The sequence below is a fragment of the Schistocerca piceifrons genome, chromosome 7 (assembly GCF_021461385.2).
Source record: "Schistocerca piceifrons isolate TAMUIC-IGC-003096 chromosome 7, iqSchPice1.1, whole genome shotgun sequence".
Taxonomy (NCBI): domain Eukaryota; kingdom Metazoa; phylum Arthropoda; class Insecta; order Orthoptera; family Acrididae; genus Schistocerca; species Schistocerca piceifrons.
This window is the reverse complement of record NC_060144.1, coordinates 440,573,466-440,586,859: the sequence shown is the minus strand read 5'-3', so window position 1 is coordinate 440,586,859 and position 13,394 is coordinate 440,573,466. Positions and strand designations below refer to the sequence as shown.

Genomic DNA, 13,394 nt, shown 5'->3' with positions numbered 1-13,394 from the left:
CTGAGCAACTGACGGCTCAGAGGAATCAAGGGGCGATCAACATTGTCTCATCAACGACCGATGCGGCGTATGGGCCTCCGCAACATGCGCTTCGTTCATGCACAGCTGTTAGTCGGCGACGAAGGTTGGAATTTGCACGTCAGTAACGCAACTGGACGTCCACTGATTGGCGATAGGTGGCCTGTTCAGGTGAATCACGCTTTATGCTCTATCGGACGGATGGTCGTTGGCGAGTTCGGCTTGAAACGTCTGAAAGCAAGCATCCGGGAACAGGGTGGAGGAGGGACGCTTACGGTGTGGGAAATGTTCTCGTGGCATTCCCTGGGTGACCTCAACATTCTGGAGAGACAATGGATCAACGCAAGTATGCATCTATCCTTGGGGACCACGTCCACCCCTACATGCAGTTTGTTTTCTTCGGCACAATGGCATCTACGAGCAGGACAATGCAACGTGTCACACAGCTCGCAGTGTACGTGCGTGGTGTTAAGAGCACCGGGATGAGTTAACCTACTCCCCTGGCTACCAAAATCTCCGGATTGAAACCTAGTCGAGAATCTGTTGGATTACGTCGATCAGGCTCCTAGCGCATGGATCCTCAACCAAGGAATCTAGCGCACCTGGACACAGCACTGAATTTGTGACCATTCAGAATCTCATTGACACTCTACCTGCACGTCCCGTAGTGGTCCACGCTGTGAAAGCCAGTTATTCATGTTTTTGACAGGTGATCGCATTAATGTAACTGTACAGTGTGGTTCAAATGGCTCTGAGCACTATGGGACTTAACATCTATGGTCATCAGTCCCCTAGAACTTAGAACTACTTAAACCTAACTAACCTAAGGACAGCACGCAACACCCAGCCATCACGAGGCAGAGAAAATCCCTGACCCCGCCGGGAATCGAACCCGGGGATCCGGGCGTGGGAAGCGAGAACGCTACCGCACGACCACGAGCTGCGGGCCTGTACAGTGTGGTTGGTAACAGCGCTGTTAAGCATTTTCAACACGTTCCTGTTGTTACTCATGTACAGTGTCTTCTGTCCACAATCACGCTCATAAATTAAGGATAATGCTGATACACGGTGAAACAACGCTCTGGTGGGCGGTTTGCGGGTTTAAATCACCTCAGGGTATGACCATGCGGTGCATTTGACCTGCGGTCGTCGCACGGTGGCGCTGCCAGCAAATCCACATACGCAGAGGTATGTTGGTGCATGTCAGAGTACGGTGCGGCGAGTAAGTGTGCAGACGTTTTCAGACGTGCTAATGGTGACTGTGTGTTGAAAATGACTCAAAGAACACATTTTGATGACGTTATGAGGGGTAGAATATTAGGGCGACTAGAGGGTGGTCAAACACAGCAGTCGTAGCACGGGGCCCTCGGTGTGCCACAAAGTGTGATCTCAAGATTATGGCAACGATTCCAACGTACACGAAACGTATCCAGGCGTTACAGTATGGGACGTTCACCGAGTACAACACCACAAGAAGACCGATATCTCACCATCAGTGCCCGCAGACGTCCACGGAGTAATGCAGGTAGCCTTGTTCAGGACCTTACCGCAGCTACTGGTACAGTTGTCTTCAGACACACAGTCTACAGACGACTGAGCAGACATGGTTTATTCACCCGGCAACCTGCAAGGTGCATTCCACTGACCCCTGGTGATAGAACTGTCCGTAAAGCCTGGTGTCAAGAACACAGTACTTGGTCATTGGAACAGTGGTCCCAGGTTATGTTCAGGGACGAGTCCAGGTATAGTCTGAATAGTGATTCTCGCCGGGTTTTCATCTGTCGTGAACCAGGAACCAGATACCAACCCCATAATGTCCTTGAAAGGGACCTGTATGGAGGTCTTGGTTTGATGGTGTGGGGTGGGATTATGATTGGTGCACGTACACCCCTGCATCTCTTTGACAGAGGAACTGTAACAGGTCAGGTGTATCAGGACGTCATTTTGCACCAGTATGTCCGCCTTTTCAGGGGTGCAGTGGGTCCCACCTTCCTCCTGATGGATGATAACGCACGGCCCCACCGAGCTGCCATCTTGGAGGAGTATCTTGAAACAGAAGATATGAGACGAATGGAGTGGCCTAAAACCCATCGAGCACGTCTGGAATGGTCTCGGTCGACGTATCGCTGCACGTCTTCAAACCCCTACGACACTTCAGGAGCTCCGACAGACACTGGTGCAAGAATGGGAGGCTATACCCCAGCAGCTGCTCGACCGCCTGATCCAGAGTATGCCAACTCGTTGTGCGGCCTGCGTACGTGTGCATGATAATCATATCCCATATTGATGTCGGGGTACATGCGCAGGAAACAGTGGCGTTTTGTAGCACGTGCCGTTCGGGATGGTTTTCTCAACTTATCATCAATACCGTGGACTTATAGATCTGTGTCGTGTGTGTTCCCTATGTGCCTATGCTATTAGCGCCAGTTTTGTGTAGTGCCACGTTGTGTGGCACCACATTCTGCAATTATCCTTAATTTATGAGCATGAGTGTACTTCACTTTGTAACTCTTGGCTCTACTCTTCCCAAACTGTTGCTTCTTTCTCTTCTCTTACTCCATCAGTTTCTAACCTCTAGAAAAATTATCCTGTCACCATGGCCGTGGCACCGTCTGACTTCTTTACTTACTGCAGGTTGGAGGGTTTCAGACAAGAAACAATTAGTATAATTTTAACTTAATTTGAATATATTATTCAGTAGATATGAAAGTTGAGGCAGCTTTTCCACTTAGGGAGCCCGTAATGCGCAATACCGGATCATTAGTGCAAATAGCCCAGCCACACACTGGGAATTATTAGGACAGAAAAAGTATTACGCTAACAGAGAAATTCGCTAACTCCACCCATAACAGGTTAGAAACTGAACGATAAGCTGGCAGCAGACAAATTAACTACCATGCTCGCATAAGAATCAGAGAAAGTCGTTCGAATTTCAGGTGCATTCGACCTCAGGCATGTGTCGTCTCCACTGCGGCGTCTGTAGACGCCATATGCTCGCGACGCGATGGAATTGGTACTACGGCTGGAGTCTATAAGTCTAAGGTGATGGGAGTCAGAGCATGTTGTCAGCTAGCTTGGCGGCAGACTGCTAAACTAGTGCATAGGTTGAAGAGAAACGAAACCGATGAATAAAATGAAACGAATGAATTAACTGTGTAATCGACCCGAATGTGTGAGTGAGGTGGCCCTGGGTTTCTCCGCAGTTTTATAACCTTGATATTGTGTCTCCGCTGAAAACATATAGTCGACCCTACAAGGGTAGCTGCGCTGACCTCTCCCTATTACGCCTTTATGACAAGGGTGAAGACATTTTCAACTCTAGCACTGCCCTGTCAACGTGGCGCGAAGACATGAAGATAAACGTCTCCCTCTATGACTGCGATTATCATGAACAAAATTTCAACGTAAAACGCATTTTCTAACGGCCAGACCCATATTAGGACTTTTAACAATAGTGATTCATCATAATCGCACAACTGTTCTGACAGCGCTGTCTGATACTCCAATCCTTCCACAACACATTGATAGTTTCAGAATATCGCTCATAATTGAATTACTTGGAGAGATTTGCGTGTAAAGTTTATGTGTTTGTTTAATATGTACGTAACTGATCCGTGGTTGCGATCATTCGATTTTTTATTTCGTCAGGTACCAGAATCTGTGATCTAAATTTAATCGTTTGGTTTTATAAAATGCTCTTTCTTCGCATGGGCTGGATGTAATTGTTGCCTTGAACTCCCCAACGTGAGACTGAATCAATCTGGGAAAATCGATGATCTGCAGCTTCATGAAAACAGCTTACAAAGCTACTTCGCATTCGTAAATTATCTACCAGTCTCTTCTTATGTCTCCCTACAGCTCGTACCTTCCGGCTTACCTAATGCCGATGAAGTCGTGTGTGTCTCGTTCTCTGTACATGTACGGTCCCTTTTTTTATTTTTCCTGCTTTCATTTGACTGTGCTTTTTACTCCTGTCACTTTTTTTCGATATAGCCAGATCTTCAGAAATTTCGTTTTTGCTGTTGTGCTTTACCTTAAATCCTTTTACGTATCTAAGAATCACCCCCATGAGCCGGAGATTAAAAAAATGTTGCTTGCAAGAAAGACATTCTTACACTACTTAAAATCTGCTGTTACGGGTAAACAGTACTTTATTCTGAAACTGGTTTCGACAAAAAAAAATCATCACCAGACAGCTTAAAGTTGCATAGATCACGTGTTCATAATTACAACATACTTCATGCTGACATTTAACAGTGTAGAATCGAGTGAGCCTGCATTATGTTACGATTTAATAGGAGCTTTTCAGTGGTGTAACGGCCTTGCCGCAGTGGTAGCACCGGTTCCCGTCCGATCACCGAAGTTACGAGCTGTCGGGCTGGGCTAGCACTTGGATGGGTCACCATCCGGTCTGTTGAGCGGTGTTTGCAAACGGGGTGCACTCAGCTCTTGTGGGGCAAACTGTGAGCTGCTTTACTGAGGAGCAGAAGCTCCGATCTCGTAAACTGACATATGGCCGCGAGAGCAGTGTGCTGACCACACGCACCTCCATATCCGCTTCCAATGCCGCTGTGGTCCCGAGGATGACACGGCAGCTGGTCGTTACCATTGGGCCTTCATGGCCTGTTCGTGCGGAATTTAGTTTTTCTGTGGTGTAAAAATGTATTTCTTACAGTTGTTCAAAGCAAATGGGCCACATCGTAAAGGAGACGTTTCATGTCAGATCTTACTCAAAGAATGTAATGGCACATGTACTTTCTTTGTATAGACATTTATTATTTTTAGGCTAGTTTGGCAGTCAAGGTAGCTGAATGGATGGTACCTGACCGAAAATCAAGGTTTCAAACGTGTTTTTGGTTAGGACCAGATATTTTGCCCCAGAAATCAGTTAACTTTTGTCTTAGTTTCCATATTGCTCAATAGGTGATTGAAGTGGTGATATGCACGTTATAAGTCGTCTTCTCTTTCGAGCAGTATTGTCTGCATCAACTGCATCATTTGTCATCTATGTGCCTTTATGTACACTCCTGGAAATGGAAAAAAGAACACACTGACACCGGTGTGTCAGACCCACCATACTTGCTCCGGACACTGCGAGAGGGCTGTACAAGCAATGATCACACGCACGGCACAGCGGACACACCAGGAACCGCGGAGTTGGCCGTCGAATGGCGCTAGCTGCGCAGCATTTGTGCACCGCCGCCGTCAGTGTCAGCCAGTTTGCCGTGGCATACGGAGCTCCATCGCAGTCTTTAACACTGGTAGCATGCCGCGACAGCGTGGACGTGAACCGTATGTGCAGTTGACGGACTTTGAGCGAGGGCGTATAGTGGGCATGCGGGAGGCCGGGTGGACGTACCGCCGAACTGCTCAACACGTGGGGCGTGAGGTCTCCACAGTACATCGATGTTGTCGCCAGTGGTCGGCGGAAGGTGCACGTGCCCGTCGACCTGGGACCGGACCGCAGCGACGCACGGATGCATGCCAAGACCGTAGGATCCTACGCAGTGCCGTAGGGGACCGCACCGCCACTTCCCAGCAAATTAGGGACACTGTTGCTCCTGGGGTATCGGCGAGGACCATTCGCAACCGTCTCCATGAAGCTGGGCTACGGTCCCGCACACCGTTAGGCCGTCTTCCGCTCACGCTCCAACATCGTGCAGCCCGCCTCCAGTGGTGTCGCGACAGGCGTGAATGGAGGGACGAATGGAGACGTGTCGTCTTCAGCGATGAGAGTCGCTTCTGCCTTGGTGCCAATGATGGTCGTATGTGTGTTTGGCGCCGTGCAGGTGAGCGCCACAATCAGGATTGCATAAGACCGAGGCACACAGGGCCAACACCCGGCATCATGGTGCGGGGAGCGATCTCCTACACTGGCCGTACACCACTGGTGATCGTCGAGAGGACACTGAATAGTGCACGGTACATCCAAACCGTCATCGAACTCATCGTTCTACCATTCCTAGACCGGCAAGGGAACTTGCTGTTCCAACAGGACAATGCACGTCCGCATGTATCCCGTGCCACCCAACGTGCTCTAGAAGTTGTAAGTCAACTACCCTGGCCAGCATGATCTCCGGATCTGTCCCCCATTGAGCATGTTTGGGACTGGATGAAGCGTCGTCTCACGCGGTCTGCACGTCCAGCACGAACGCTGGTCCAACTGAGGCGCCAGGTGGAAATGGCATGGCAAGCCGTTCCACAGGACTACATCCAGCATCTCTACGATCGTCTCCATGGGAGAATAGCAGCCTGCATTGCTGCGAAAGGTGGATATACACTGTACTAGTGCCGACATTGTGCATGCTCTGTTGCCTGTGTCTATGTGCCTGTGGTTCTGTCAGTGTGATCATGTGATGTATCTGACCTCAGGAATGTGTCAATAAAGTTTCCCCTTCCTGGGACAATGAATTCACGGTGTTCTTATTTCAATTTCCAGGAGTGTATATAATGCTTTCAGCTATGGAAAATATCAGTAGTAAAATAATGAAAAGAATGGACGATACAGCATGACCTTGTGCATACTATTTTAATTATTAAAATTCCTTAATTCGTTCTTTTACAAGCTATTGTTAAAACCTTTGATTTGGTGTAGATGCTTTCTTGCTGGGACATTCATTATTTTCCGTTATTGTCCAAAGTTTGTTTCTTTCTACATTTACGAGTACATAGTCTACAACAGCTATCTATGTTTCCAAGTTGAAACCACATACTTTTAGTAACACTTGTCGTAGAATAAATACATTGTGTCTGGCTGTCGGGTTCCTGTAAATTGCAAGGTCAGAGTTAGTAGAGACAGTCTCCATGCAATATTCTACAAGAACGCAGACTAGACACCAAAACCCGAGAACTGATCGAACAAACGCTGACAGAAACCTAATCAAAAATTAAATTCATAGATGAAAATTCGGAACGGTTCTGAGTTGAAACAGGAGTAAGACAAGACAAAGGGATCTCGCCAGATCTGACCACTATTATTCAACATAGTTTTAGACAAAGTAATGAAAGAATGGGAAATGGAACTAAGAAAACAAAACCTTTGGAAGCCTATCGAACAAGGAAGAGATCTAGGAAAATTGAACGCTCCATATTTAGCCTACGCAGATGAGTTAGCGATTCTAACCGACCGTGCAGAAAGAGCAGTAAAACAAATCGAGACCCTCAAAGAATGTGTAGAGAAGGTTGGCCTGAAAACCTCTTTTGAGAAGACTGAATTCATCTCTTCCTAGTTAGATATTCCGAAACCTAAAACAAATTATGGTGTAATCAACAGTCAAACATGTTAAGTATCTCGGCGAAATTACTGAACCAACAGGACTAGCAAGAATAGCACAATAAAACAAGATTGAAGAAAATCAAGAAAGCGTCCGTACTTGTTCAAATGAGTAAAACAAAAGACGTCTGTCAAAAGACACTAAAATCAGACACTACAACATGTCAATTAAACCGACAGTCACATAAGCAAGTGAAACACTAACATTGAATCTGCAGCTAGATTTACAAGAAATTAAGGAAATAGAGAGAAAGACTGCTAGAAAAATTCTGTGATCACGATACACCCAAGATGGATAGACTGCAAACCATCGAGACAACACAAAAACTAGCAAACATCGGAAAGAGACGAATTAAGTTCTATGGACAGCTAGACAGATTACCTGGTAACAGACTAATTAAACGTCTATTGGACTATACCCGGGGGGACCTGATGTTAAGGATTTGACAAAGGAAAAATTGATATAAGAAAAACATCAGACAGGAATACATTCACGAGCAAAATTGACAAGTGGACGTTTACTCCAGAGGCGGAATCAAAACCATACTGACCGAAGAAAGAAAGAAGGCCTTCTGGGAGAAAATGAAGAAATATTGGTAAAAAAGAAGAAACTAAAGAAAGACTGAAAATCAGCTGCTTATCGTTGTCCAATCGCTAATAATAATAAACGATGGAAGCTCAAAATATAACTTAGTATTTAGTTTATTTAATACGTATTTGAATATCGAAATCTAACTTAGGATTTAGTTTATTTAATACGTATTTGAATTTATTAAATACAGCGTTACTTTAATAATTAAGGAAGTAAGTGGGTGAAGAATACATTTGTTTGAAGAGAGTTTGTGTATGATTTAATTGGTTAATAGCTATTGTAAAAATTACGATCTGCTGTAATAAGTGAACAAATAGCCATTTATGACAATAAATAAAATAATCTCATATTCTTACTAGTGACAGCGCAAGCTCGCAGACTTGTTGCCAGGAAGACGTTACGTCTCGTTTGATACAGCCTCATAAATGAACTTGACGATTCCTTGGGAATGTAGTGGCTTCCAGTGTTTTGTTACCAACTTAGGCGTAACATATGCAATCCTAGAACCACTTCTTGATAATACTCCTTTATTTGTCTTCCAGTGTTTCTTCTTACAATGAAGAGTTTAAGATCAACGTCTACAGGTTACTACATTAAGATCTTTTTAATTGAAACCAGGCACCTATTTTTTTAGTTGCATCAAAGCAGTCACGTTGTTCTTCACTGTAGTGCGCACAAAAAAACTTGTGCCATGCCTGCGGAAACGGTGCAATTAGGAAAGGGACTGCAACGGTGGGTAGGGTCCTGTTGTGAACGACGTATGTACACTTGGGAGGATAAGTTCGACAGCTGACCCCCTATGCACTAACGCATATCTTGGACAAGTTGTAAGACAGTTGGTACTTTCTCCTCACTCTCACTGTCACTTTTTGATTTAAACATAACGAGAAGGTCCCTAGTTCGCGCCTCGGTCCGGCACACACTTTTAATCTGCCAGGAAGTTAAATATAACTAGTTTATAAAGTTACCTGCTTTTCCAGTCCACTTTCTTTTTCCTCATTATAGTAGTATCGAGCCTGAATATTGTCTTTAATGGCCTCTTTATCGACGTAATATTAAAAATCTTCCTTCCCTCTTTCTGTAGAGTGTGGAAAGCAGCACGGTAAAGGTAATGGCGAACTGAAGCCAAAAGTCGATTCAGATCCCTGTACGCATTTGGTCTTGACAGCTACGTTTATGAAACCTCTGAAACTTGTGATTTATCCCACGCCAATCAGTAAACTCTGATAGTCTTTGCAAGTTTCTGTAAAAGTGGGTTCCACATGGTGCAAAGCGCAACAGAGATACAACCGCGGCGGCTAACGACGTTGACTTTGCCATCAAGGAAGACTCGGCCGTTAGTCACCTGGCCCGAGGCAAGGACGCCGGCCGAGCACGGGTGATTCTGCCGGACGCTGGTTCGGAGCCGGTTATGAGCAGACTGCCGCATATATCCGGCTCCGTGCAATCTCGCGCTTCCTGTGCACGAGCGTACGCCGTTGCAACAAAGTCACATGTTGACGTAACAGGCCACACTCTCACCTTGCACAATACTTTTATTGTTGTTCTAGACTGCCTATTTGAGTATTAGAAAATAGTAAATTTAAGATCAGCCGTTGACAAATTAGCAAACAGTGCGACGAATAACAAATTCTGTTTGCCTGTGAGCACATAGCAAGACGTTGAAGCTGGTTCAGTAGGAGGGGCACATTGTGTCTAAACTTATGGAGACTAAATTAATTAATGGGAAATTCAAAATTTAAGTATTCGCTTAGTAGAGTGTTATTAGAAAATCATATATTTCTGTATTCAAAACCATGCTTGCTTTCGAAAGAATTCAACACTGCCTAACAGAAAATGTTAAGCATCCAGAATACGTGGTCTGATGTTACTGTAAGCCCGTATACGAACACACATCGAAGGTTGTGTAAATGATTGAAGTTATAATTCTCTGTGACAGATAGGACGGCCACTAGAGTGAATCGGTGTTGTTTTTCTTTAGTGTTGTTACCATTTCTGAAGGGAACAGCGTCGGATATTGAGTGAAGGACACGGAGATGCCGTGTACTCGTGTGAGACAGCGTTATCAGCACCAGCAGGAGTTTAAAAGGGACCTCATTATGGCTCTCCTTTTGGCTAGCAGGTCAAATCGCGGGATGTCCAGATTTTTGAGTATTCAGATGTGACTGGTTCATTGTAGATTGCTTGCGAACGTGAGGGCAAGCATAACCGTCGTCAAGGTTCCACTCGACCATGTGTGTCCACCACAAGGCAGGATCGCCTTATTATGCTCTAAGCGCGTCCTAGCCCCTTCGCGTCCGTGCCTGTAATCCGAGAACAAGCAACAGACTCCGTGCAACATTCCGTATCATCTCGCACCATTGGTCGGAGACTAGCAGTATCCGTGGCAGGGAATTACCGTCCCATGTGTAGGCTCCCATCAGCAAAACAACACACGCGGCTGCGTTTCGAGTGGCGCCGTGACCAGGCAGTATGGACTGCTGACAAAGGCGTCGCACTATTTTCAGCGATGAATCACGGTTCTTTACTGCCACAGATGACCAACGTCTGCGACCATAATGGAGACCTGGGGAGTGGTCCCTTTCTGCCAGTCTGTGGAAGAGCCTGGCGTCACGCTGTGAGTAGCCATCCGGTATGACTTCAGGTCACGCCTGGTAGTGGTCAGGAGAAATCCAACGCAACAATAGTACGGACATCCTAAGTGCTCATGCGTTACCTCTCATGTGAGAGTATCCTGTGGCATTTTTCAATAGTACAATGCGCGTACACACATGGCACGTGTGATCAGTCTGCCTGACGCTGAGGTACTCTCGTGGCCAGCAAGATCGGGAGCTCTGTCCCTGATACAACACATGTGGGACCATCTCGTGTGTCAACTCCGTCCCACTGCCAGTATCCATTATATCGAGAAAAAGTTACAAAAGTTGTGGGCCAGCTGGCCTCGAGAGAAGCTGCAACGGTTTTATGACTCTCTTCTCAACCGAATGAATGCATGTTTACAGACCAGAGGGTGGTGCATCGTCAGTCTGAAAAGTGGGTTCATATTGGCAAGTTTTTTTTGTAAATTTGACTCGAATTTGTAATCATTGACACATCATGACATCCTCTCTCAATCTGTGAAGTTTCATTTCGTCTCCTCATCCCCTCTTGGATGCTTCAGAATGTGTGTAAGCATTTAAGTAACATATTACTTGAAACTTTTTTTGAGACTTCGAGTCCCTTTACTGCCCTATTAGTAAGGAACGGCTTTTTGAATCATTGTTACCAGTAGAGTACCTAGAAATTATGAGCAGAAAAAATCGTAAACGAAACTGGAAGAAAGAATCATCTATGAAATTCTTGGCTGGGAGATGACGAGGAGTACAGACTCAGCCCCCTGATCGGAAAGTGTTTTCTTCCATCGAAAACACTATGGCTGCTATTACTGCAGTGTGTGAGAGTTATGTGTTACGTGTGCCTTATCAGTGTGGCTGACTATAACGGATACGTGTATGTCTGTAGTGTGGTGCAATGTTTGTGTTTTATAGAGGTGAGAAAAGGGAGTGGGTGGAATTCCGTGCCGCACATTCCATAAGATATTCCTCTTGTAGACCACCAACGAGGCCGCCAAGCTTTTAAGTTCTCTCCGGTGCACGGATCAACGGTGTTACATGTTCTCACTACATAAAACACTATGGAGAGTTTGGAATTTGATACTGGACGTTGGCAATAAGTCTCGAGGTAAGGCACTTTTACGCCACCTGCTCTCCTCATCTTGCAGGATACATAGTGATGGTGAAATTTTTTTGCCCATCACCAGGATCCGAACGGACTATCAACACACTAGTATTGGTGAATCACCATATTATTGCACCTGGGAGTGAGGGCGGCTTATCATTAAGTTATCATCACGAAATTTCACGAGAACACGCTGAACCACTAGATACTGTATGCACAGCTGTCTTGAAATAATTCACAATGCGAAGAGTTCTCCTTAGTCACCACTGTATTGTGTGTTTTAGACAATAGCCACTGGAGGCCAGGTGCAAAAATATCATGGTCAAGTAGTACAGGCGTGCGTTAGCGATCTCGGCTTTACAGACAAGTGCAAACAAAGAGCTGTAGTTATTACGAAACTAAGTGTGACACTAGAAAATGCAACGATGTCGACATCACTTAACATAATAATTCAACAACATTTTATTGCAAGATTTATGCTTTTATATTAGAGAGCGCATGAGATCTGTAATGGAGAGAATCATCCAATTACACGCGCCTACTTAGAAGCATTAAGCGCTTTCGTCCTGACATGGAGGTGGCATGTTGTGAGATCGTTAGGTAAATTGCTACTTTTGCTATTATTTTTGCAGGAATTACACATTCCGCTATACAGTCTCGTATTTCAAACCATGCCGGAAGTTTAAGTACACTACTGGCCATTAAAATTGCTACAAAGATGATGTGCTACAGACGCGAAATTGAACCGACAGGAAGAAGATTCTGTGATATGCAAATGATTAACTTTTCAGAGCATTCACACAAGGTTGGCGCCGGTGGCGACACCTATAACGTGCTGACATGAGGAAAGTTTCGGACCGATTTATCATACACAAACAGCAGTTAACCGGCGTTGCCTGGTGAAACGTTGTTGTGATTACTTGTGTAAGGATCAGAAATGCGTACCATCACGGTTCCGATTTTGATAAAGGTCAGATTATAGCCTATCGCGATTGCGGTTTATCGTATCGCGACATTTCTGCTCGCGTTGGTCGAAATCTAATGACTGTTAGCAGAATATGGAATCGGTGGGTTCAGGAGGGTAATAAGGAACGCCGTGCTGTATCCCAACGGCCTCATATCACTGGCAGTCGAGATGACAGGCATCTTATCCGCATGGCTGTAACGGATCTTGCAGCCACGTCTCGATCCCTGAGTCAACAGATGTAGACGTTTGCAAGACAACAACCATCTGCACGAACAGTTCCACGACGTTTGCAGCAGCATGAACTATCAGCTCGGAGACCATGTCTGCGGTTACCCTTGACGCTGCATCACAGACAGGAGCGCCTGCGATGTTGTGCTCAACGACGAACCTGGGTGCACGAATGGCAAAACGTCATTTTTTTCGGATGAATCCAGGTTCTGTTTACAGCATCATGATGGTCGCATCTGTTTGGCGACATCGCGGTGAACGCACTTTGGAAGCGTGTATTCGTCATCGCCATACTGGCGTATCACCCGGCGTGATGCTTGGGGTGCCATTGGTTACACGTCTCGGTCACCTCTTGTTCGCATTGACTGCACTTTGAACAGTGGACGTTACATTTGACATGTGTTACGACCCGTGGCTCTACCCTTCATTCGATCCCTGCAAAACCCTACATTTCAGCAGGATAATGGAAGACCGCATGTTGCAGGTCCTGTACGGGCCTTTCTGGATACAGAAAATGTTCGACTGGTGCCCTGGCCAGCACATTCTCTAGATCTCTCACCAACTGAAAACGTCTTGTCAATGGTGGCAGAGCAACTGGC

At 45.7% G+C, this 13,394-nt stretch overlaps 1 protein-coding gene across 1 annotated transcript in view; it reads left to right on the top strand.

Annotated features, from left to right (window-relative positions):
• Nucleotides 1-13,394, top strand: part of LOC124804991 (bumetanide-sensitive sodium-(potassium)-chloride cotransporter) — a 309,377-nt gene that overhangs the window by 107,568 nt on the left and 188,415 nt on the right. The window lies entirely within an intron of this gene.